Source organism: Gekko japonicus, unplaced genomic scaffold (genome assembly GCF_001447785.1).
Source record: "Gekko japonicus isolate JY-2015 unplaced genomic scaffold, Gekko_japonicus_V1.1 scaffold40, whole genome shotgun sequence".
NCBI lineage: Eukaryota > Metazoa > Chordata > Lepidosauria > Squamata > Gekkonidae > Gekko > Gekko japonicus.
The window spans coordinates 1835420-1861050 of record NW_015172554.1 but is presented as its reverse complement, the minus strand read 5'-3'; positions in this window follow the sequence as shown (position 1 = coordinate 1861050).

Below are 25631 nucleotides of genomic sequence, written 5' to 3'. Positions count from 1 at the left end.
CCCCCCCTCCTCCCTCCCCTTGTGTAGAGCCCACAATTGGGGATGAAGGCTCATCCCTTCTCTACACATCTGAGACAAGCGCACCCTCCACTCCCCGAGTTATGCTAACAATCATTTTACATGTTGTTTTAGTTCCATTTGTATACTTCCCTTAATATATTTTAATCTTGAGACATCCTTGGCCTCTTATCCTGGTGGGTAGATGACCCTTCTCCTGATTCCGGCTGGGCTTGATAAGATTTGTCCATTGGTGTCGTCTCAGCATTCCTTGTCTCCACCCTCAAGGTTTCTAGTAGTTCCTGTGCCTCCTCCGGGTTCCTTGCACAGAGCCTCTTCCCTCCTTGGTAAATAACCAGTGACGCTGGGTATCCCCAGCTGAATTTAATATTGCTTTGGTGAAGCTTCTGTGCAAAGGGTTTCATCTGGCTTCTTTGGTAAAGAGTCTCTTTACAAAAGTCTTCCTTCACAAAGACCCTTCTGCCTTTGAATGTCATATCTTTATTTTTCTTGAGGGTTTTGAATATTTTCTGCTGCAACTTCTCTCTCGCAAGCTTCATAATTACCGGGCGTGGATCCCGCCCCCCGTTCTTTTAATTTGTAGTCTATGAACACGTTCAATTTCATCTGCTTCTATTTCCAGCCCTTGTACCGATAACCATTCCACTAAGGTTTGTTCTAAATCAGCTGTTAATACTTCTTCTGAAATGCCAAATAGGATAATATTTCCTCTTCTATTCCGGTCGGACAATTCTGTGTGTTGTTTTTTCAGTAAATCAATCTCTTTTCTGTTTTCGTTTGCCATGATTTTAGCTTCTGACGCCACTCCAGCTGCTATTTTTATCTCTGAACTCATGTTTTTAATTTCTGTGGCTAATTCACTCAATGAAGTTTGTATTTTGTTCTGGGAGTCAAGCACTAAAGCTTGGAATTGCGCCAGTTGTTCTGATAAGCTTTTCACAGTCACCGCCATTAGGACTCGGCTCAATCTCCCTTATCTTAAATGCTGAAAAAGTTTAATTGTTTTCTCACCGTCCTTCCCGAACTGCTTCTTGTTATTCTGGATGTCTCGTAAGTCAATTTTTACAGCTTCCCACTGGCAATTTAGATTCCTTTAAAGCTCTTTAACTTTGTTTTCCTCGGAGAGCGGAGACAAGGCGTCCTAGTCGTTAGCGCGTGCGCATTGCCCCCCCCAGTTTCCTTTGGTCTTGTTGTTTGGCCCGTTTCTGTCAAAACTGGGGAAACTTCATTACAGTGGTGCATTGGGTTTAAAATCAAAACCAACTGAGTGCCAATTAATGCCATTTCAAATCCTGCCATCAGTGTTAACAAGTGGAATTTGCATGGAATATGTTGGGGAGGTGTTAGGTTTCTTAGGGGCCAAGAAGCTGCCCAAATAAGGAAGGTGGCTTGCCTCAATGCCCAGGTCAACCCACTGTAATCATAGTTGCATTCCAAAGGACAGTGCCACAGACTATACATCTGGGAAGACTGCAAGGTAGCTGTTAATGCTTTGCATCTTATCAGTATCCCATTTCAGGCATTAATAGCACATGTGGGTGCTCCAGTATGGACAGACGTCTTGTGCATGGAATGTTTTCTGTGTTCCTTAGCACAGTAGAGGCATTTGTGTTGTAAGGGTGGAGCAGCACCAGTGAAGCAAATGGACACACTTACAACAACGAACATGCAATGAGCTTGCAGGAGCGTGGAATGAGGGTACTAAAGCCAAAGCACTGACGTGTGTGTTGCTGAATGTCCCAACTGGAATGGCCAATTTATATATCTTTTCAGAGCTGGACGGCATTCTTTAGTCTCTTGGAGGGAGGGGGGGACCTTAACACCCTCCAAGCTCCACAATCAAGCTGACACCATCTAGCATAAAAAAGCTTCACAATTATGGTAAACGTGCTCAGGCACAACCAGGATGCTATGGCCAAAAAAGCAATGTAACATTAAATGGTGGGCTATTTCCTAGTGTTTTTATTTTTTTTTTAATAGGAAACTATAGACCAGCTTTGGACTACATCATGACACTGATTTGTTAGGACCAGATAGACTTGTTTGTGGGACTAGAACTTTGTCTTAGAGTGCACCAATCAAATGGGCTGTATTCCCATTGGTCCAGCACATAATGTTTGCCCTGTTTCTAAAACCGTGGAACTGACATGGCTACAGAAAGTCAAACTCATTATGGATTTGTTCCATCATATACAATAGCATCTAAAAACAAGAGAGATCGCATGCAATCAATAGCAGTATTTTGACCTTTCATTTTGTTGTAGCTAACTTGATATAGAACAATGCTGGTCTTTTTTTTTTTTTTAAACCCTCTGTACACATTTTCCACAGGCTATTTCTATGGTGTTAATTTGACAGTCTGCTGCAATGTAAAAAAAAAAGGAAAATGCAATGTATTTAGCTATGGTTGATAGATTACAGAAATCAAATGTTTAATTTTTCTATTTCTTTAGACCTTACATATGTAAAAATAAATATTTTTTTTATTTTTGTAACTAACTGTCCTGCTAGAAGAAATTCGTAACGAGGAAGAATATTTGTCTGTATCATTGAAAACATTCTGTCTTGGCTCATTTGGGTGCCACTTATATCAGCCATTTGTTCTATTTATAAAATGCAACCTGGTGTCAGTACATAAAGAAAATGACTTGCAGCATGTAGGAGCATACTTGTATTCCAATTTATAACGCTCAATAGAAATTTTAACTCATAGCTTTTTAGGTGTTTTTTCAGACTTTAGAGAGATAGGGAGTGTCTCTCATTTAAAATGGAACAAAAACTTGGGTAGGGCAATGAAGAAAACAGCTTTCAAAAGACAGAAGTTTTGAACAATGAATTGCATAATAAAATTTTTCATGTTGTCGGGTTAATATATTTTCAGTAATTTAAAATTAATTGAATTTAATTGAAATTAAAATTATATATAATTATATATATATACACACACACATATATACACATATGTATACACACACACACACACACACACATATATATATATACATACATACATACATACATACATACATATGTTAAATTACTGAAAATACATTAATCCAACAACATGGGAAAAATTGGTATTGAAAAACACAGCCAGTATTATAATGACCTATGGAGTGTAGGGTTGCCAGGTCCCTCCTGCCCACCAGCGGGGGTTGGGGGGTAGGATTGCCCAGTCCAGGTTGGGAAACTCCTGGAGATTTGTGGATGGACCCAGGGAGGACAAGGACCTCAGTGGGGTACAATGCCACAGAGTCCTCCCTCCAAAGCATCCGTTTTCTCCAGGGGAACTGATCTCTGTAATCTGGAGATGAGCTGTAATTTTGGGGGGTCCCCAGGTCCCACCTGGAGGCTGGCATCCCTAGGTTGGAGCAGCCACATTTGGAAAGGATTGGATAAGGATAGGGAGCCACCACCAGTCATGAGTAGGCACAGTACCAAGCTAGACTGACAGCCTGATGCAGTCTATGGTAGCTTCATGATCAGTGTACAATCAGGTAGAAAGTAGACGAGATGTAGCCTTGGCTAAGTATTTTACCCATGTTGGGCCCATCTGTACAAACACACACTTATTTTTATAGGTTATGGCTTCCCTCCATCATGCAGACAAACTCAAGGAAACTCTGAGGAAGCATGTGCAATGGACCAATTCCCTTGGCCATTGGTCCATCCCCTGGCAAGTACTGTAAATGGTAGCTAGTATTCACTCATGTGTCTCAGGAAGTCTATCTACTGCTCCTTGGTGTAGTGGTTAAGAGCCAGCTTGGTGTAGTGGTTAAGATTGATAGACTCTAATCTGAAGAACCTGGTTTGATTCCCCACTCCTCCACATGAAGCCAGCTGGGTGACCTTGGGTCAGTCACAGTTCTTTCAGAGAGCTCTCAGGCCCCACCTACCTCACAGGGTATCTGTTGTGGGAAGAGGAAGGGAAGGCGATTGTAAGCCGCTCCAAGACTCCTTTGGGTAGTGAAGAGCTGGGTATAAAATTAACTCTTCTCCTCCTTATGCAGGCTGGCTTCTTCTACAAAATTCAGTCCAATGTCTATAAATGTACAGTCACAGGAAGTATAAATGAAGGAATTATGGGAAATGTCATTTTATAAGGTGACAGGCTTTTCTCATGGAGGCCTGCTCTTGCTAGCAAGACAACTATATAGATGTAGATGAGGAAGGGCTTACTTGGGCTCACCAATTTTATTTCCGGCAGGGCTTCTCTGCCTATAACCAGAGGAGCCATAAACAGATGCCACTTCTGCCTGGAAGGAAAAGAAGTGAGACCTGCCAAGGTCAAAGGTAAGGTAGTAATTCCTTCATTTTCCTTCCCCTGTCTCATGAGGCAAGGCACTCAGTCTTGGAGGTTAATGTTTCCACTAAAAACAATTTAAAGTTGTTCCATGCTAATAAAACAACATTTAAGACCATTAGCTTTTTAGAGATCAACAAAAATTGAGCTTTTGTAAGTCGAATCTCATTTACAAGCTTTGACTCACAAAAGCTGATACAATGGAAATTGTTGTTGATCCTTGAGGAGCTACTGGATTCAGGTTTTGTTCTGCTACTTCAGACTAACATGGCTACCTCTTCTCAAAAATTATCGACGGTAATAAAATACCCTTTTCTTTTGGTAGAACATACGCAGCCAAGCTAGCAAGGTTGAAGATGGTAGACTGAAAAAAAACCTGATTTCTTGCACGGTCCATTTGCTGTTTTCTGAATTGCCAATATGGATTAAAAAATCCGTACATTCTACAAATGTGTGTTCCTACTGAGAGAGAGAAAAATGCATCAGGTGGTGGAAGGATAAAGTATTCTATAACTTCTAAGGGAATTATATCTAATTATACAATGTTCCCCCTGAATCAGGAAGGAGCATGCCCTTTGTACCGAAACTGTCGGCCCTAATACCTTTGAAGGTATTAGATATCCCTTCAGGATCTTAGTTTAATAAGTTCTCCTGGAAAATATCTTGTTGAAAACCCAAGCTGGAGAACCTTTTTTTATATATAAGCTCAATGGAAGCAATTTTTTTCTAATTTCTACCTTGCTTTCTTCAGTGTTCTGTTAATACCATAAATAAAAGTTAACTTCTTATTTTGTTTAACCCTATGGGTTCCCTGTCTAAAGGAAAGAAACACACACACAAATGAATACACACACACACACACACACTATAGGATATGAATAAATGGTGGCAGCATGTGAATGGAACAGTGAATGTGGGTCAGTTATTACAGGGGGCTTGGCTATCCTGTCTGCTGATGTCTCTGAGAGTGAGAATGAGGACCTGAGGTATGTATGTATGTATGTATGTTTTTTTATATATATATATAAATATATATATATATATATATTATATTTGTGAACTTGCTCCATAGCAGGATGTAATTTAAAAAATAATAAAATAGCTGCATGCAGCAAGTCTTAAGAGCGGTCTGTTGTGGTTTTCCTTGGGGGAAGCTTGGCAGCAGAATGAGTGATTCAAGATGGTGGCTGGAGGCAGGAAATGTCGGGGAGACACACAAGTTGCCCAGTTTCCATCACATCTGATTTGCTTTGCCTATACATGGGTTCTTCTGGCTTTTTGTCCCCCCTTTCTTTGAGTAAATGCTAGTTTGAGCAGATTTATTTTATTTTTGCTGGATTTGGGCTAGGGTTGCCAGGTCTGGGCTGGAAAATACCTGGAGACTTTGGGGGTGGATCCAGGAGAGGGCGGGGTTTGGGGAGGGGAGGGGCCTCAGCAGGGCACAATGCCATAGAGTCCACCCTTCAGAGCAGCCATTTTCTCCAGGGGAGCTGATCTCTGTCAGCTGGAGATCAGTTGTAAAAGCGGGAGATCCCCAGGCCCCACCTGGAGGCTGGCAACCCTAATGTGGGCCTAGGAAAGTGGATTTTCAGGCCCTAATGTCACTGACAGCCCATGGTTAGAATATCAGAGTAGGACTAGAAAGATTTGGATCCAAACCTCCACTTGCTGAATTAGGAGTAGGGTTACCAAGGTCAGGTTGGGAAATGCCTGGAGATTTTGGGGGTGGAGCTTGGGGAAGGTGGGGTTTGGGGCAGGGAGGGACCTCAGCAGGGAATATTGCCAAACAGTCTACTCTTCAAAACAGCTATTTTCTCCAGGGGAACTGATCTCATCTGGAAATCAGTGGTAATTTTGGGAGATCTCCAGGTCCTGCCTAGAGCTTGTCAACCCTATGGGTTCGAGGACGATGTGTTGGAGGAAGAACCTTGTGTGGTACCATCAGCTTCTTGGAGAAAAGGTAGGATTAAAAGCTAATAAAAGCCGCCCTGAGCCTGCCTCGGCAGGGAGGGCGGGGTATAAATATAAATAAATAGATAAAAGTGAGATACATAAAAATGATATAGACGCCACAGTTCAGCCCCCCCCCCCCCCCAATGACCATCGGGGAGGCGGAGGGTGCAACAGGCTCGGAGACATGTAACTGTTGGCACAAGGATATCAGATATGTGCTCAGTCTAATCTTCCATGGGAGTGATTATGTGGAGATGTTTTACATAAAGGATACCTCCCTGTTCTCCTTTGCTGCCCCTTGGGTTGCCATCCTCCAGGTGGGGCCTGGAGATCTCCCACTATTACTACTGATCCCCAGACAACAGAGATCAGTTCCCCTGGAGGAAATGGCTGCTTTGGGAGGTGGACTCAATGGCATTGTACCCTACTGAGCTCCCTTCCCTCCCCAAACCCCGTCCCCCGAGGCTCCACCCCCAAACTCTTCAGATATTTCCCAGCTCAGAGCTGGCAACCCTAGCTGCCCCTTAGGCTCAGAACTGCCTCCCCTGACGTTTGCCTGACACCATTATGTCTCTCAATTCCTTCAAATCCCTCCACCTTTCCCAGGAACCCTACCACAAACTTAAGCAGCTATAACTGTTCCCTGTTGATACGTTAATCCATTAAGGTAAATTTTCGATTGCAAGCACCTTGGGGCAGAGGCCTATCATCCTGTACTCTGTAGAACATCATGCACATGGCTGGCATTACAGAAGTTAGGACGGGCCACTCCAATACTTAAGAGACATCAAAATTACTCCGAAACCACTCATCTCCCTTGAGAAAGCCAACTTGTGGGTTGATTTCCACCATGGTGATGTATGTGGTTGAGCTTGGACTGAACCAGACAGTGTCACATCCAGCTATAAACAAGGGATGGTGTTATTTTGAGCCCCAGGAAATGCGGTGCCCAAATTATTATTATTATTGATTGGCATTGTGTGTAGTGTAGCCAAGAGATCCTAAGATTGTCTGGCAGCCAGAAGTTCTAGCTCATCTAGCATTATGCACCACTAGGCGGCAAGCTAGACTTGCTTTTAAGGCAAGAGACATTTCAGAGGTGGTTTGCCTCTGCGTCACCACCCTGGTATTCCTTGGAGGTTGCCCTTCTAAATACTAGCCACAGCCGACCCTGCTTAGCTTCTGAGATTTGACGAGATCAGTGCCCAAAGAAGGTAATATAACGTGATTGACTTCCACTGAGAGAATAGCAAACGATCGTTTCATCTTCAACAAAGCTTTTATTTCAGAAAAAGCAAATCATGGAGCAGCCTGCCCAAGATTGTCGGTTGCTCTAAAAGTTCAGCCAGATGCCACCTGCAAGTTGCTGCAACTTCGGCCTGATTTCCAGGCATCAGCCACCCACTCCCCTCTCGGGTGACCCTTGGCCCCAACCCCGGCCTCCTCGCCACTCTTCTTTTTTACTCTTCATTTGAAAGAGGAAAGTCAATCTGGAACATTCTCTGAACCAAAGGGTAGCTTGAAGTGATGTTGGCGGACTCCCTCAGTTGGGGCTCCTCAGCCTCCGAAAAGCTCATTTCATCGTTGCTTCTATCATTGGCTTCCCACAATTTGCGTTCCTCAGGCCCTGAAAAGCTCCTTTCACTGCTGCTTCTGTTGACCAGACAAGAACTCAGCTGTATCATATCAGAGGATGTGTTCACCTGAGCCTTTTCTTGGTCTGCTAAGCACTGGTCAAAAGCATGGGCAAGAGCCTCCACCTGTGCCTGTGCATTGTACATCTCTTCCCCCAAGGATCTGACCTTTGCATTCTTTACAGAATGCACTATCATGGAACCAACCGCCGTCACGGTGTGAACCATCCCCACGCCACCTTCCTTCTTTAGAATCACTTGTGTCACTGTCTTCTCTGCCACTGGGAAGTCCATGCCGGGTGCTTGCTGAGAGAGCTCTGTTCCTGGAGCAGATTTTGCAGACAACAGCTGTGGGTATTCATCAGTGGGTTCCTCCTCATCTTCACTTGGCCCGCCGTGAGAAATCCCAAAGGGAAGATGTGGCTGTGGCAAAGGGGTTGACTCCAACAAGTCTTCAGCTAGCAAATTCTCAGTATTTTGATGTGGGACAAGCCAAGGCTGGGCTGTTTCACGATCTGCAAGGAATCAGCACAAGAACAAGAGGATACAGTCGCAATCCTGCAAGATGTTTGGTTGATTCTAAAATATTTTTAAATGAGGCAGCATCCAATTCTTTCTGCGATAAAGCATTAGGGAACTAAAATCCAGGCCAGGAGACACAGTAAGGACAAGGGGAACAAAAGTGGCAAACTCTCTGTAACTCTAGGTGCCAGGTGAGTGGTTGTGGAGAGTCAATTCCAAAGGTGCTACAACTAAAAAGGCCCTGTCTACAGCAACCCTATTTTAAAAATGAGCAAGGTCGGAGTCCAGTGGCACCTTTAAGACCAACAAAGTCTTATTCAAGGTGTAAGTGTTCGTGTGCACGCACGCCGGGTGCCGCAAGACAGGGTGAGCTCCTGTCTCTAGTTCCAGCTCCTGCCAACCTAGCAGTTCGAAAGCAAGAAATTGCAAGTAGATAAATAGGTACCACTTCGGTGGGAAGGTAACAGCGTTCCGTGCGCCTTGGTGTTTAGTCATGCCGGCCACATGACCACGGAAACGTCTTCGGACAGTGCTGGCTCTTCGGCTTTGAAACGGAGATGAGCACCGCACCCCTAGAGTCGGATTCGACTGGCTTTCGAGCAAGGGAAACCTTTACCTTTACCTAAATGTGAGAACTGTTATGGTTGGCGAGGGGTCTCAGTGGCAGAGCACCCCTTTTGCATGCATTTCCCAAGTCCTTGGTAAGTCCTCAACTGGAGAGATGTTGCCTGTCAGAACAGACAACACTGGCCCAATATTCTGACTCAGTATAAGGCAGCTTCATAGGTAAGGTACATCACTCTGAGCACCTGCAGCGTTTCTAGCAGGACAACTGTAGCTCAGTGGTAGAGCACCCGCCTCCATGCAGGAAGTCCTAGGTTCAAGTCCTGGTTTTTCCATTTCAAGAGTCTCTGGCTCAAGGTGCTGGAAAACACAGTTTTCTAACCAAGACCCTGCACACTGCCAGCTGGAACAAGTCAGTTCTGAGTCAGAAGGGCCAAAAGGTCATCATTATCATACAATATCCAATTTTGTAAACAAAACATTACCTTTAAGAGGCGCTGTGTTCGAGGGGAGTGGCTGCCTGGCTACATCTAACAACCCTTTTGAAGACATGGCATCTGCCAGTTGATTGAGCCCTCTCTGAACAACTGAACATGGGCGGGACTCTTCACAGCCACATACTGGACATTTCCAGAGTTTCTCTACAGTGGATGCATCCCTTGTCATAGCAACATTGGGGTGTGTTTGCGGCCTCCTGGACTTTTTCCGATCAAGACTCATTTTTCTCCTCTGAGGAGGAGCACTTAAGTGCAGGGAAAATCGTGTGCGTTTCCTAGGCTGGAGGGCAACAGAATAGGAGCTGGAGCTGCTGGAAAGGGAAGAGGTTGGGGTTGCTTCATAGCTTGGAACGCGACGGAGGTTCCGCAACAGTTGTCTGCTGCTTCTGCTCAGCCGCAAGCAATAGGCTTTCGAATCAATGCGAGCCTTCCAAGAGGATTCTCCACTTCTGGCTCTGCTTTTAAGATTTCTCCTCTCCAGGAAACCTTCTTCTTGCCAGCGTCTCGTTTCAGAGGTTTTTGTGTAGCTGGGAGATGCAAAGCCGGAGGGATAGGAATGAGTAAGAGAAGACGTCTTCCCCTCCATCTCTGACTGACTGTGAGAAGCATTTATGTGACAACCGCTCCCCGAAGACTCTTCTCTCTGGGTCGAGGTTGCATGCCCCACTGCTCTCTGTATCTTTAAGGCATTTCCTGCTGGAAAGTCTTCATGAATCGATGCTGGGGGTGGCTGAGCAGCGTCGGACTTGGAAGTCCGTCCATCCGACCGGGTGTCAACAACCCACCCAATCACTGGAAAAACTGGAGAGGAAACACACACACACAAGCTGATTTCACACAGAGGACATTTTAAATCACAGTTTGTTTGCTTATTTACTAAAATACTTTGATCATTCTAATTGAGTTCAATGAGTTTGTATAATTTAATTCTAGGTTTTGCGGTTGGGAAAAATTTTATATTGCTATAATTTAAGCTCATACAAATAGACATACCTTTGTAATGCTTTAGAAGTTATCTATTTTTTACAAATTTTATAGGATTGTTTTACCCTATGGCAACTGTTTAATATTTTATGCCAATAAAGGTATTTGTTTGTTTTACTAAAATACTTTATGTGCTGCCTTTCCCTTGTGGCTCCAGTTGGCCAAAATTAAACACATAAAATGCAGTAAAACCTCATTTATCCTCCACCGCAGGATGATGCAGCTGAAACCCCATTTAAAGCCCTCCCAAATAAAACAGGCCTTACAGCATCTCCAAAAAAACTTCTAAGGAGCACCCCCTTTGCCTCCTCCTGAAATCCATTCCACAAAGTGAGAGTCACTATAGGAAAAGCACAGGCTCTAGTAAATGTCTAACAGGCCACTTAAGCAGGGGAAACAACTAGAAGGTGGCAGTCAGAAGATTAGTTGGCTTGTGGGGACGTATAGGTAGAGACATTCCTTCCACCCCCTTTCTTAAAGGTGTGGCCCCACAAGAATTTCTCCTGTCAATGCTTTTTCCAATAATCTTTAAACATATTTTTAAAAAGGCATGGACTCCTTTAAGCAGAGTGGGGTGCTGTAGTTGACTAATTCCTGCACCCAGCAAGGGGTTGGAGTAGGTGACCTCTATGTTCCCTTTTAACTCTGTATCAGGAAACTTTGTTAGCTTTCTTGACTACAGAAGTCATCAACCCTACCTGCCAGCTTGTTATCAGAACTGTTACTTAGGCTGACAGAAGTTATTAACTTGCAGCAGCTGAGAACTGTCGTCTAAAGTGGTTGACAGCTTGCAATTTAGATATCTATCCTGGTAACAGCTTTTCTATTGGCTAAATTGTTTTTCTTTCTTCACTGAGAACTTCAGCCCCACCAGAAAAAAATTTGCCCCACAAGCCACAAAATCCTGGATATGGGCCTGTCCTTTAGATCTGTGGCCCTGGGGTCAAGAAGGGCTTTAAAAAATCATAACCAGCACTTTGAACTGAACCCTGGAGCCAACTGGCAGCAGACATACCTGTGTTAAAACAGGTGAGATGGGCTGCTGCCATCTAGCCCCTGACAATGATCAGGCTGCTGCGTTCTGAACCAGTTGCATTTTCTAGGCTGTCTTAAAGGGTAACCTAAAGTAGAGTGGAGGAGCTGCGGTGGCTCAAGTGGTTAAGACACTGAACTGCAGGCTGTGGAAGGTCGGTAGTTCAGCAGTTCAAGACTTGGGTGCCACATGACGGAGTGAGCTCCCATCTCTAGTTCCAGCTCCTGCCAACCTAGCAGTTCGAAAGCAAGAAATTGCAAGTAGATAAATAGGTACCACTTCGGTGGGAAGGTAACAGCGTTCCATGCGCCTTGGTGTTTAGTCATGCCGGCCACATGACCACGGAAACATCTTCAGACAGCGCTGGCTCTTCGGCTTGGAAACGGAGATGAGCACCGCAACCAGAGAGTCGGATTCGACCGGCTTTCAAGCAAGGGAACCTTTACCTTTACCTTTAAAGTAGAGTGGACTACTGTAATCTAACCGTGAGGCTACAAAAGCATGGGTTAACACAGCCATGTCAACTGTCTATAAGCAGGAAGGCTGCGGTCACACACACTAAATAATCCATTTTCAATCCACTTTCAGTGGACTTTCCAACTGGATTTTACTGTGTGAACTGGCAAAATCCAGTTGGAAAGTGTATCGAAAGTGACCACAGCCTTAGTGAACCAAGCACAAATGGCAGAAAGCACCCTTAAGTCACCGCTCCACCCTGTTTTTCAATCAGCAAGTCCATAAGTACCCACAAGCTCTCAACCTGCTCTGCAAATGGCAACCCCATCCAGAACATGTGGATCAGCTTGGTAGTCTTCACGCTGTAGCACCAGCATATTTGATTTTGACACTCTGATAAAAAGATTGCTTTCTATACTAGATGAGGTTGTAACGTTTTCAAGTAAGTCCAGACCCTGCAGCCAATTTGCAGGGGTGGGGAGAGAGGAGATAATCTTGCAACTTGGGCATTAAGTCCACAAGTGTCTTGAGTGGGGAGAATTCAGCCAAGTCAAGAAGTTGCCCACCTGTATGCTCTGCTGCCCATTTATGCACAAAAACAGGTGATACATCCCACCTGCAATCCAAAATGGTACCATATACCAACAGACTTCAGCTGATAGCCCAGGTTGTTTGTGTTATTTCTTCTGTTCTCCACTCACCATGTTCTGTCCTCTCTGTCTGATCTGAAGTTGTGTGCTGAAAAGGTGAGCCACAGAATTTGTGTTCACCGTGCGCAAAACATTGCTGTCCAGCGTCACCAAGAAACCCGGGCAGCTGGTTTGGGCTGTGGATCCATTCGGCCCTTGAGCCTGCAGTTTCACTGCCTTTCTCACAGAGAGTCACAACTGTTTTATTCGTTGCCTTGTCCACCAATAACAGGGCTACCAGTGGCCTCTCAGCTGTGGATCTCATTTGTCCCATGTTGTAAGTTCTGGGGGTCTCATTCAAGCGATCGCATGGCCCCTTTGCCAAGTTGCCCACTTCAAAACCAATCATTGTATTCTCAATTACTGGAAAGCTGCCAAAGATCTGTGGATCTGCTCTTGTGGCTGTCGCTTCCCCCAGAAAGACACTGGTGGATTCACTCTGAAAACTTTTCTTGCTTTCTGCCTGGCCTGTCACTGATGGGCATTTGCAGAGTTTTAAACAGCAGCAGCAGATCGGGTACACCATCAAGCCAATGAAGAGTCCTCCTGCAGACATAGAGAAAAATGAAGGGCAGAATTACTATCCTTTGCCTTTACATTTTTAAAAACCTAGAACAGACTTGGAAGTAATGGAAAGAGCAGGGCAGCAGCTGCTGAAAAGGGCATCCCTGTGTTGGTTCTCCTCCTCTTCCCCATAATGTCCAGTTCAACTCATCATAGTGAATTTCACTACGCCTGTTCCACCAGGGTCACGGGGTTCAGTCCCATCTTCCATTAAAGGGATCAGAAAAACTTCTGGCCCAAGATTTTGGAGAGCCATTGAAAATGACAGCAGATGACACCGGGTTAGATGACTCATAGATCACTAATAGAGCCCACACATCACATGCAGAAAGTCCCAAACCTATTTTCCAGCTAAAGGTTTCAGCCTATCTGCTGGGAAAGATCCTGCTCTGCTTGGGAGCCTGGAGGGTTCCAACTAGAGTTCATATGTTCACACAGAACCTTATACACCATGCTTGTAGCCCACAGAAAAAAAGCTATACAAATATTGTGTCCAGGGCTCATTTCCTGCAGGAGCGCACAGGAGCAGAGCTCCGGCAGTAAAGAGCCCATGGGGCGGGCACATGCAACAAGCCCCACCCCCTGCTTCCAGCAGCCCTCAGTTGGAGCAAGAAGCAGGCAGGTAAGTTGCGGAGCCAAAACAGTCCAGTGGCACCTTTAAGACCAAGTTTTATTCAGGCACAAGCTCTCCCTCCTCTGCGAGGACAGATCTGCACATCCCCCCCCCAATAGCTAGCAATCCAAAACAGTCCAGTGGAGCCTGAGCGGTGGGTGTTGCCTTCTGACACACTTCCGGTGATGTCAGGGGGTGTGGCATATGCAAATGAGTTATGCTGATGAGCTCCTGCACCTCTTTTTCTACGAAATGACACCTGATTGTGTCCTTCAGCATGTTCATAGCTGCAGGTTTCAGAAGGGGCCACTGCTGAGTAGTCCATCACATGCATTACAAGCATCAGGTCCCAGGTGTGGCTCCCTGAATCCCCCCAAAATTATTACAGGTAACATTTATTGTAAAAGGCCTTTCTCTGCCTGAGATGCTAATTACCCCTCTAATTTAAAAATATGAAACTGCCTAATATGAGAGTTCAGGTGATGTGGCTACTATGGGATATAAAGGATTCCATTACTCTTTCTGTGGCAAAAGTTATAGGGGCAATAATTATATATCAGAGAGATAATATTAAGATAATTTTATTTTCTCCTCAAGGTGATAGCTGTAAGAGCAGTACTAGATAGATAGAAGAGGATAGATGTATGTATGGACGTATGTATGTATGTATGTATGGATGGATGGATGGATGGATGGAGTACATGATCAACCTTCACATTGGGCTATGGCAAGGGAAGTAGTAAACTGAACCTAAACTTCTGGTGATGGGAAACACCCCACTTTGCAAGCCCAGGAAGTGCTGACCCCATAGCGTTTTCAAGGCAAGAGACATTCAGAGATGGCTGGCCATTGCCGACCTCTGCATAGGAACCCTGGACTTCCTTGGTGGTCTCCCACTCAAGCACTCACCTGAGTCAACCCTGCTTAGCTTCCGAGATCCAACAAGACTGGGCTAGCCTGCACCACCCCAGGTCAGGTTGAAGTGATTCTAACCCTGCAAAATTTGGGATTAATGGAGGAGGACTACAAATATCACTTCAGCAGCAAATAGTTACTTTTTTATAAAAGATACAGACCAAACCTAAGAAAATGTGGCACACTGCCCCTCTTCTAGACCAGTGCATTTAGACACTTACCTAGGAAGCCATAAAGCAAGCTGAGATTCCAAATTGTTGGCCGTGGAAGGTATGAATTTGATGCTGAGGATGAAGAAGAACAACCTTCAAGCCTGGCACTTATCACTTGGTATCCTGAAAGTCTGGGCGGGGTGCTGCAGACCACCAGAGGAGATTCCTGAATTGTGTTCACCCAGGATCCCACAAAATCCACCAGCTGACAGCTGCAGTCCCATGGGTTTGCATGGAGAAACAAGAAGGTGATCGAACTCGGAAGGGCAGGCAACGCTGACAACCTATTATTGGACAACAGTAGATGCCTGAGTGCTTTCAAGGGCTGGAAGACCTCATTGTTGATAAACAGGATCTTGTTGTTCGATAAGTCCAGTCGAGCCAACAAGGCCAGCCCATAAAAGGTATCCATGGAGAGATACTGGATCTGATTGGAAGAAATCACCAGTTCTTCCAGTCTTGCTAAGTTTTCAAACATCCTGGGAGGAAGGTATGAAATTCTGTTAAGGGCAAGAGAGAGTTTACTGAGTGCCATCAGCCCCAAGAACCAAGGACTGTGCAAGATGTCCAAAGAGTTGTTGTTCAGAGTCAACTCCTCTAGGGTCACAAGACCGGAGAAAGCCATTGGCTGTATACTGCAACTGAGCAGGTTGTTGTTGCTGAGATCCAAACTCCGCAGGCTGTTGGCGTGATCTGGGGAAAAGGTGAGGTCAGTCAGTGAAGAGACCGGAAACCCAGTGATCGACAAGAAGTGGAGGTTGGGGAACTTTTGGAAGGACAGCGGAGGGATCTCGCTGAGGTTCCCACGCCGCAAAACTATCTTTTCTGTGAAGTTTGGCAAACCTATTAAAACTGAAGCAGGAGAAGAGGGGTAGAGATTTAGAAATTGAAGTACTAGAATAGGCGGTATTTGGGCATCTGAAAAATTGCTGGGAATGAATTAGTTTTATTTAGTAAAAGGGGAGAAAATTACAACGAAGCACCAACGTATACCAGATTGTGGGAAAAAGAAAGCTAACTTCAGTGTCTTTCTTAAACAAGCTGCGGCTCAACATATTTCCAGCTCTCTCTTTACTTCGCACAAAGTATTCTGCATTTCTCATATTTTATTTTGCTTTCAATCAGTTAAGGGGAGGTGTAAAAAGGGGTGTGAGGCACTGAAGATCCATCCTGTGACTGCAAGATATCTTAGCTATAATATTTTCATCCTGCTCTTTCTTCGAAGAGCTCAGGCCCAGGCTAGCCCAATCTTATTGGATCTCGGAGGCTAAGCAGTGTCGGCCTTGGCTAGTATTTGGAAGGGAACCTCCAAGGAATACCAGGGGTGTGACACGGAGGCAGGCAATGGCGAACCACCTCTGAAACGTCTCTTGCCTTAAAAACAGGTCCAGCTCACCACCTACTGGTGCATAATGCTAAAACTTATGGCTGCCAGACAATCTTAGGATCTCCTGGCTATACTATACACACTGCCATATGATAATTGTTAATTATTATTATTAGGGTGAAATTACATGGCTCCCCACTGCCCATTTTATCCTTGCACAACCCTTTGAGATAGGGGAGGCTGAGAGTGAGTGGTGGGCCCAGAGATGCTTGATGACCTTCATAGCAGAACCCAGCTAGCAACTCCTCTGACTTCTGAGATTATACCAGGAACTGCCAAACACTTTCACAGTGTATTTCTAAGGGCTAGAAGCTTGTTCTATTAATTAAAATGAAAGGTCTTTCTGCATGTCTGCAGAACTGCAGCGTGCACACACCCCTAATTCTGTGCTCAAAGTCTCAACTTTTTGAAAGTCTCAACTTTTTGGCAGACCAATCCTTCCACCTGTGTGGGTGAAAAGCTGTAGATTTTAGTATAAGTTTTTTAAATCAAAGGCAGAAGTCTAATATGTCTATTCATTTCCATAAGATATTTCTTTAAATACGCCTAGAGAGACTTATAGAAACTCACAGGAACAGCTGCGAACAGCTTATCAACCGAGACCGCGGAGAAGGAATAAAGACAAGCTCACCTGCTTGGAGTGATGAAACTTGCTCACATTCAGTTCTGTCAGGCGAGCAGAACTGACACATTGGGGGGCAAGGCTGGGCCATCCCCCCCAAAAGCAGAAGCAAACCAGCAAAAGCCGATATCCCTGTTGAATGCAAAAGGGCAGGTGAGAACCGTCTTCCACCTATACCAGTTTGGTGTAGTGGTTAAGTGCACAGACTCTAATCTGGGAGAACCGGGTTTGATTCCCCACTCCTCCACTTGCACCTGCTGGATGACCTTGGGCAAGCCATAGTTCTGGCACAGCTGTCCTTGAAAAAGAGCAGTTTCTGTCAAGAGCTCTCTCAGCCCCACCTACCTCACCGGGTCTCTGTTGTGGGGAGGGGAAGGGAAAGAAGATTGTAAGCCGCTCTGAGACTCCTTTGGGTAGTGAAGGGCGGGGTATAAATCCAATCTCTTCTTCTTCTCCTCCACTCTGGGCTCTTGCAGCTCCTGACTCCTCCAGGTGACTGGTGGCAGGGGTCCCCAGCCTTTGGAATTCTCAAACGGTGTGGTGGGTGCCGCCACAAAATGGCTGCTTCTGGAGGTGGACACAGCCACAAAATGACAGCTCACAAAGCGAGGATCCTTGTGCTGCAGTGGCAGCTGCTGCCAAAGCAATGTTTTTAAAAATCTGCACATCCAATCAAAAGCTTTGCTGGGCAGGGCACCTGGCCCCACCCACTTTCTAAACGTAGTTGGTGGGCACCAGGAAAGGTGTCAGAGGGTGCCCACAGCACCCATGGACACCATAGAATCACTGGGGGAGTGGGGGAGCAGATGTGAATTTCCTGCATTTTGCAGGGGGTTGGACTAGATGACCCTCGAGGTCCCTTCCAGCTCAATGTTTCTGTGTCAGGGACTCCTGAACTAGAACATGTGAAGCTGCCTTATAAGCAGACCATTGGTCCATCTAGCTCACAATTTGTTTATTTCATTTATACCTCCCCCCCCCCCCCCCCGATGAGGACCCAAAGCAGTTTATGTCACTCTCCTCTCCTCCATCCTATCAGCCAGGTGAGACTGAGAGCATGTGACGGGCCCAAGGTCACACAGCAAACTTTCGTGGCACAGTGGGTATTTGAACCTGTCTCTCCCAGATCCGAGTCCAACACTAAGCACTACACCTCATACTAGTGTAGTGCCTGGCAGAGGCTCTCCAAGGTCTCCGGCAGAGAAAGGTCTTTCATCTGCTATATGAAGTCCATCAACTAGGACTGAACGTAGGTCCTTCTCTGCAGGCACAGCCACAAATTACCAATGTCACTAATTCCCCGCTTTGAACAGCAGCATTGTGTATTTGGCTGTGTGTGCTTTTGTATTCTTTGATGGGTTTTATAAGATCGCCAAGTATGGCGAAAAGGTGGGGTAAAAATCTATTAAACAAGTTACACTTATTTTCTTTCGTAATATGTAAGTATTCCACCTTTCCACGTATCAAAAATGTATTCTTTAAGATCAAAGCTGAAGTAGGGTTGCCAGACCCCCGGTTGGGGCAGGGGTTCCCCTGATTTGGGGGGTTTCAATCTGCCATCGGGCCCCCCAAGAGCCCCCCCCCAGGTCGATGTCATCAGCACGATTATGGCCCCGGCCACATGGTCTGGAAAATGCGGGGGGGGGGAGTGTGGCTGTTTGCCCTGGGGCAAACTAACGCGCGACTGTGCAATCAGACGTCCGGTTGAGGTCCTGTCGAGGTCCTGTGGCTAGGGGGGAGGTGCTGATCACATCACAGGCAAAGAAGCGGGGCAGCGTGGCAAACGGGGTTGTTGTTGGTCCCCCTCCCTTTAAACTGAAGTGTGCGCATGCTCCGTTGGGTGCTTGTGCGCATCCGTGGAGCCTTGGGGGGAAAAATGACCTGTTTGCGAGGGGACATGGGCGGGCGCCGGATGCCACCGGAAACGCGATCAGACGCCCGCCCTTGCCCCGCAGTTTCTGGAAACTAGTACATCAGAGGTACTAGTTTTTTGCCCCGGATCTTCAGCGGGAAGCCTCGGGTGAGCCACGGGAGCTCTACGCTTCCCAGATGTGGCGGTGAGATCGTGCCCAGTCTCTGTAGCATGGCTAATGCTCCGTGTGACTGCAGCCAATGTCACCTGGAAGTGACATCATCACACCCCAAAGCTCTAGCATTTTGGCCAAAACTCTATGGTTACCTGGCGTGCCCAACACAAGAGAGAAGATCCCAGGATGGCCCCAGGAGCCCCCCGCTAAAGACCAGGTAAGAACTGACAACCCTAATCTGATGTAATGATCCAATTACTATTTGTTGGCCTAAAATATGTTTATTTCACAATTCTCCCCACCCCAGCCTTTCCTATATGACCAAGGATTAAATACAAAATTTGTTTCAATAAAAACAATGTTTCCAAAATACAGTGATGATGATGATGATCCTGAAAAACTTACAATTGTGTCTCCAAAGTATCCTGGGCTTGGCCATTACGAACTCCATCTCTCCATGACTGAAGAAACCTGTCAGTTGCCAGAAGATCTGTGCCTCTCCGAAAACATTGTTCAGCATAGGTCAGCAAAACAGGCCTCTCATCCACTTTTGGGAATTCATGAACTACAGAAGGAGCAATGCCCTGAATAAACCAGAGAACTAAGCGACTAACATTAGATACAGGAGAGATGTTTCGTTATTAAAGAACATTAAAAATACTCCCAAACCAATAACACCTGGTATACCCAAGGGCCTTTTAAAAATGGGAGGGGCTCAACATACACAAAGAGATAATAATCATATTAATGTATAGGTCTTTTTAAAAGGCCTGATCTAAGACTAAGGGCCTAGAAAGGACTGAACCACTTGAGGCTGCACGTGTTGGGTCACATTTTAGAATGTTCCCTTAGTGAAACAGAGTGTATGGATAAAACATAAAAACCACCCAAGGGGTGCATTCAGAAGCACCATTTGATCTGGTGTCGTGACAGTTCAGCAATGGATTTTCTATGCACGATCACACAGTCAACATCTGCCTCCCGTCCCCAGTCGTTGATTTCTGACTCAAAACCACTTTAACCCAGAGTATTTTGTTACCGGGTCCCAAAGTGGTGTTTTCTCAGCTCTCCCGTTTAAAGCCGCATTCCCCCCGTGTGATCGCTCCTCTGGTGTCAAGCCACTTCCGATTTAAACCCCCTCCCCACTCGAAAGCTGCCCGAGGCTTCCACTTTTCACCCGCCATTATTTTTTAGCGTGGTGGTGCGCGCATAGGCGGAGATCCACTACCGTGTTTAGAAAACCGACATTTAAACAGTCACTTGTTTTAGAGTTTAGATGAGTTCGGGATCTCATGGAGGCCATTTTCGGGTCAAACGTTTAAAGGGAAGACTTTTCTTGGAGGAGTTGGATTGATTCGCCCTGGTGGTTCTGCGCATGTGCCATGGTAATCCCGCCCCCATTCTATGGATGAGCACCTATGCGCATGCGCAAACTGAGAAAAAAAATTTAAAACCGCCCACACATGCTCCCGCGGGTCGGTACTGTAGACACCGGGGAGCGACATGACTGCGTGGTGAGGCGGGAGAAAGGAGGTAAGTATGATCGTGATTATCCAGATCAAATATAATCCGGTCAGAACCGGAGCAGTTTAACCCGCTCTCATCACGCCGTCTGACCACACCCAAGGCGTACTATGAATTTGGAAGTGTTCCATTAGATTGCAGAGGACAAGAGGAGGAAACACACACGTGTGTTGATCCCCCCAGGCTCAGTCATGGTTGTTATGTCTGAATTTTGTCACACTGAGTCTAGTGCTGATTCCCTTAAAGCTGTGATACTCACTCAGTGACTCGGGATTAGGGATGTGCATTCGGTTCTTCCGAACCGAATGCACCCCCAAAAATGGCCCATTCGGACCCCTTTTGGGCTGCTGCAGGCCAATTCAAATTCTCTGATCTGAATCGGCTTACCGCCGAATTGCCGCCGAATTTCAGCGGCAATTCGGCCCCATTATATCCTATCGGCCATTGAAGTCAATGGTGAAAACATAGAGTATATTCTGGGGGATGGAGGGAAGGGGGTTTGAGGGAGAGGCTCCACACTTGCAGGGTAGCTGCTGGAGCCTCTCCCCAAGATACCAAGTTTGAAGAACATTGGATCAGGGGGTCCAATTCTACGGGCCCCCAAACCGGTTGCCCCTATCCCCTCCATTGTTCTCTATGGTGGGGAAAAAGTAACTCCCCCCCCGCCATAGAGAACAATGGAGGGGATAGGGGCAACCTGTTTGAGGGCCCGTAGATTTGGACCCCCTGGTCCAATGCTCTTGAAACTTGGATGGTATCTTGAGGAGAGGCTCCCTGTGAGTTTGGAGTCTCTCCCTCAAGCCCCCTCCCATCCAGTCCCCAGAATATACCCTATGTTTACGTCATTGACTTCAACGGCCCATAGGATATAATGGGGCTGACATTGACATTGGGCTGGCAGAAAGATGACAAAACTGACATGCGGGAGTCTTACTGCCAGCCGAAATTGATTCTTCCCCCTTTGGGCCGAATCCGAATGGGCCAATTTTTTTTTTTTTTGCACACCCTTACTCGGGAGCCACCAGGGGCTCTTTTGAGCACTGTTCCCCAATGTGACACCTGCCAGATGTTCCAGGAAAGTGGGCAAGAGTGTTGCCTTGAGGGGCTTGTGGCTGGCCGCTGCCAGAAGAATGGGAAAGCTATAAGCCTCCTTTTTTTAGTAAGTGTGTGTCTGCACCTGGAAGTCACGTCAGCCTCTGGTGACTGATATTCAAAGAGGTGGCTGAATAAAGCCTGCCCCTGTCCTCCCAATGCAGTATTCCAAGGAAGTCTCCCATCCAAGGTCAAGATGCAGAGCCAGGCAAAATGGCCATCCACCTCTGAACATCTCTTGCCTTGGAAACCCTCTGGGGTAGCCAGGAGTTGGCTGCGACTTGATAACACTATCAGCTGCGCTAAAAAATTTTCAACAGTTTGCAGAATCTGTTGTGAAATTTTATGTACAGATTTTTAAATTTTAGAGATTTTTACTGTTGGCAATAGGACAGACCAATTTTATTTTTTAATGATTTTTCTGTATAGCTTTTGCTATTGACTTGTACTGGTCGTTGGCTGACTGAATAAATTGATTGACTTCTGCCTTTTTATTACATACAGAGGTATGTATAGAAATACAAGTACCACTTCAGCAGACATTTCTTTATTATGAACATGTTAAGAAATCTAAAATAAACACATTAAAATACATTTGGAATGAAAGTAATTGCATTTCAATTATTTTTACATAAGAGACATTAGAAAATGTCTACTTGATAAGCTGCGAACTAAGAGGGTCAAGATAACAACTATATTATATAAAAAATACAAATGTGTGTCACTTCCATCAAACTTGACCACTACCTTTGATGGAAGTGACACACATCCTGACAAATGGAATCTTTGACACCAGAATAAGTTGAAGAATTGGTACAGCTACTATCTATGGCCTACTATACAAACTTGTAGCAATTGCAAAAGCATATAAGAAAACAGCTTCTGGTGTTTTTTTATTTTATATATATAAAGTGACTGTATATATATAAATTTTTATGCATGTATTTCTTGATGTGTGTCATTGTAATATAAAGAATATTGACCACTGAGGAAGGCCCGAAGGGGCCGAAACGTGTATGGTCCTTCGATCAAAAAGCTTTACCCATCAATTGTATAATAACTAATTTGGTTGTATAAACCTTTTAAGTCTGAGACTTAGACTATTTCTTTTAACCGCAGCATGTTTTAGCTATGTGTACACCCTAATAAACATTTGTATTTTTATATATAATATAGTTGTTAGCTTGACCCTCTTAGTTTGCAGCTGATTTTGGGTTGAGTTTCCCCCCCCCTTTTCCCCCCAATTTCTACTTGATAAGCTGAACAGCTTTCAGAGGACAAGTGAACATAAAACAGATCAGATGTCCAAGCAGGCCTGCATTTCGAAATGGAACAACAACCACTATCACAAAACAATATCGACTAAGGGGCTGGCTGTGAGCCCAAGTTTTCTAGTTTAGATGGCTTATCAGCCATAAAACACGTCAATTATTCAGGAACATCCAATAACAAAGCATGCAAAAATTATCTTGTAGTGTCAACATACAAAATGATTGCATTGTGCAAGCAAAAATCATAGTCCTGTAATCTTCATGGATGGTGGTTTCACTCGGTCTTGCTTAAAAAGCAAGACAACACACTATTGCTACTTAGAATCAAAGCACATGTGATGCTGACATTCCCTACCAGACCTCCTGATGTGGGGGGGTTTACCCTAAAAAGCAGCAGAGTTTTTTTGGGGGGAAACCTGTGGATTGGGGGAAACAGCCCAAAGCAATGAGTTACTCCCCTCTCCTAGTGCCCCTGATCAGATCCATATTGCCCCTCCCCCTGGTTCCTTCTTGAAGGCCAAAAACATGTTGGGTGCTCCAATCACAGAACTCCAACATAAGTTCCTTTGCAATGCATCTCTGGGCAAAACTAGATATTACAGAGGACGCAGAGCTGCCAATGAAAATGGCATCCCTGGGTCACGTTGTCCCCCTCCACAATGTATAGTTTAACTTACCCAAAATCTTGGCATCATAACACTGAGCATTGCCTCACCCTGAACCTCAATCAAAAGCCAGCTGCTGTGAAAGGGGGCAGGGAAAAATGTTCATCTCAGCAGTCTCATTACAGGGAGAAATGGGGACAACTCCACAGGGAGGTGGCTGAGTCTCCCAACGCACCCAGCTCTACCTGTAAAGGTGCAGACACAGTCTTTAAAAGACTAATTCTACCTAAGTAACAGCAGCAGCATATATATTGTGATTCAGATCATTCAGAGCACCCGGTTTGCTTTCAGCAACTGTGAAATTAACCCAAACTGAGACCTGCACACCTTTTTCTGAATAACCCTGGGAGCTCTGGATTCGTGTTCCTTGAACGGCAGCCATCCAATGTGTAAACCAAACTGCTTTTGAAGCTCCAGAGGAAGAGAAGAAGGTTCCAAAGCAGAGTCCAGTGTCACACTTTGCTGTTCTAAAGTGAGCAATAAATTTGGACACACTCAGATTAACTGACTGGGCAGTAGCTGCTTTTGGAAGAGTGCTACAAAGCAAGGCCCCATGATGAAAGACTCCATAGCCCCCTAATCCCGAATTGATATATCAAACACTGTATTGGTGTGTGCAGGGATTTCAGTGATTTACTGGTTAGGAAGGGGTAGAATCCAGATCCCTGCTTCTTACCCAGACTTCTGCAAACAGCCGTTTAAGTCTCAGCCCTTTGTCCCAGCATTGCTCTTGTACCTTTCTCTCCTGCACGTGGGGATAGCCCACCCACCCCAAATAAGGAAACACAGATGGTATCTGCATTGAGCACAGACCATAGCTAGCTCCATAGGCTGCCAGGAAGGATGTAAGTTGTCAGGACACTGAAGTCAATAGAGGTCCAATGAAGATGTCCAGTGACCTTTTGCTTTGGCTTGCTATCGCCCTTAGCTGAGACGCAACCAAGACCGTATTTTTCCATACTAGGCTGAGAACATGAACCGTGGTGGTTTAAATTGCTTGCTTTCAAGATGAAGGCAAGCATTACTGCATTTTACTCTTCTCCTGCTTGGACTGCAGAGTAAGCCAGAGAAGTCATTCTCCCCATCCCCTCCTTGGCAGCAACCACGAGAACAGTCCCTCTCTAAACTCAGTTTCCCCCTCCACATCACTTTCTAACTAGAGAGCCAGTTAGGTGTAGTGGTTAAGAGTGCAGACTCTAATCTGAGAGAACCGGGTTTGATTCCCCACTCCTCCACATGCAGCCAGCTGGATGACCTTGGTTCAGTCACAAGTTCTCTCAGAGCTGTTCTCTCACAAGTAGTTCTCGGGAGAGCTCTCTCAGCCCCAACCTACCTCACATGGAGTCTGCTGTGGGGTGGGAAATGGAATGGAGATTGTAAGCCGCTCTGAGACTCCTTTGGGTAGTGAAGGGCAGGGTATAAATCCAATCTCTTCTTCTTTTAGGATGGGGAATGTTTCCAAGTTTCCTAGCACCTTGAACACTGCCAAACCAGCCTTCAAGGCACTGAGACAGAAGCCCTGTCCACAAATTACAGTGAAGGCTTGTACAACCTGCATTTATGTGTACACCTGCATGTAAGAAAAGACCCAACATGCACTCACTTTACAAATGAAACAGGGAACTCGTCCCTGGATATATGTGGGGCTTCAATCGGCTGCACATGTGTTGAATACATTATGAGAATTACTCAATGCACATACAAAGAAAAATCAAGTGTACACTGTACACAGATTGTAGTCAGTGTAACAGGGCTAACGTCAAGCAAGGGATAGAGGCTGAGTCTTCATCTTTTCCCCGCCTGTGGCTGCAGCAGCCTTTGCAGACGTGGGGCTGGTTGGAGATGTGATGACAGAATCTAGCACAGAGGTGTCAAGCTCATTTGTTACGAGGGCCGGATCTGACATAAATGTCACTTTGTTCGCCTGGGCCGTGTGTGCCATAAAATGTAATGCCAGCTACCAGAGATATAAACTTCATAAAGGACATAGGCAAACCCAATTAACAATATTATTTTTTCCTCAAAATACAAACAAAAACAATTGATTTCTAGCAGTGAAACCAATTGATTTACAGGGGAACCTACA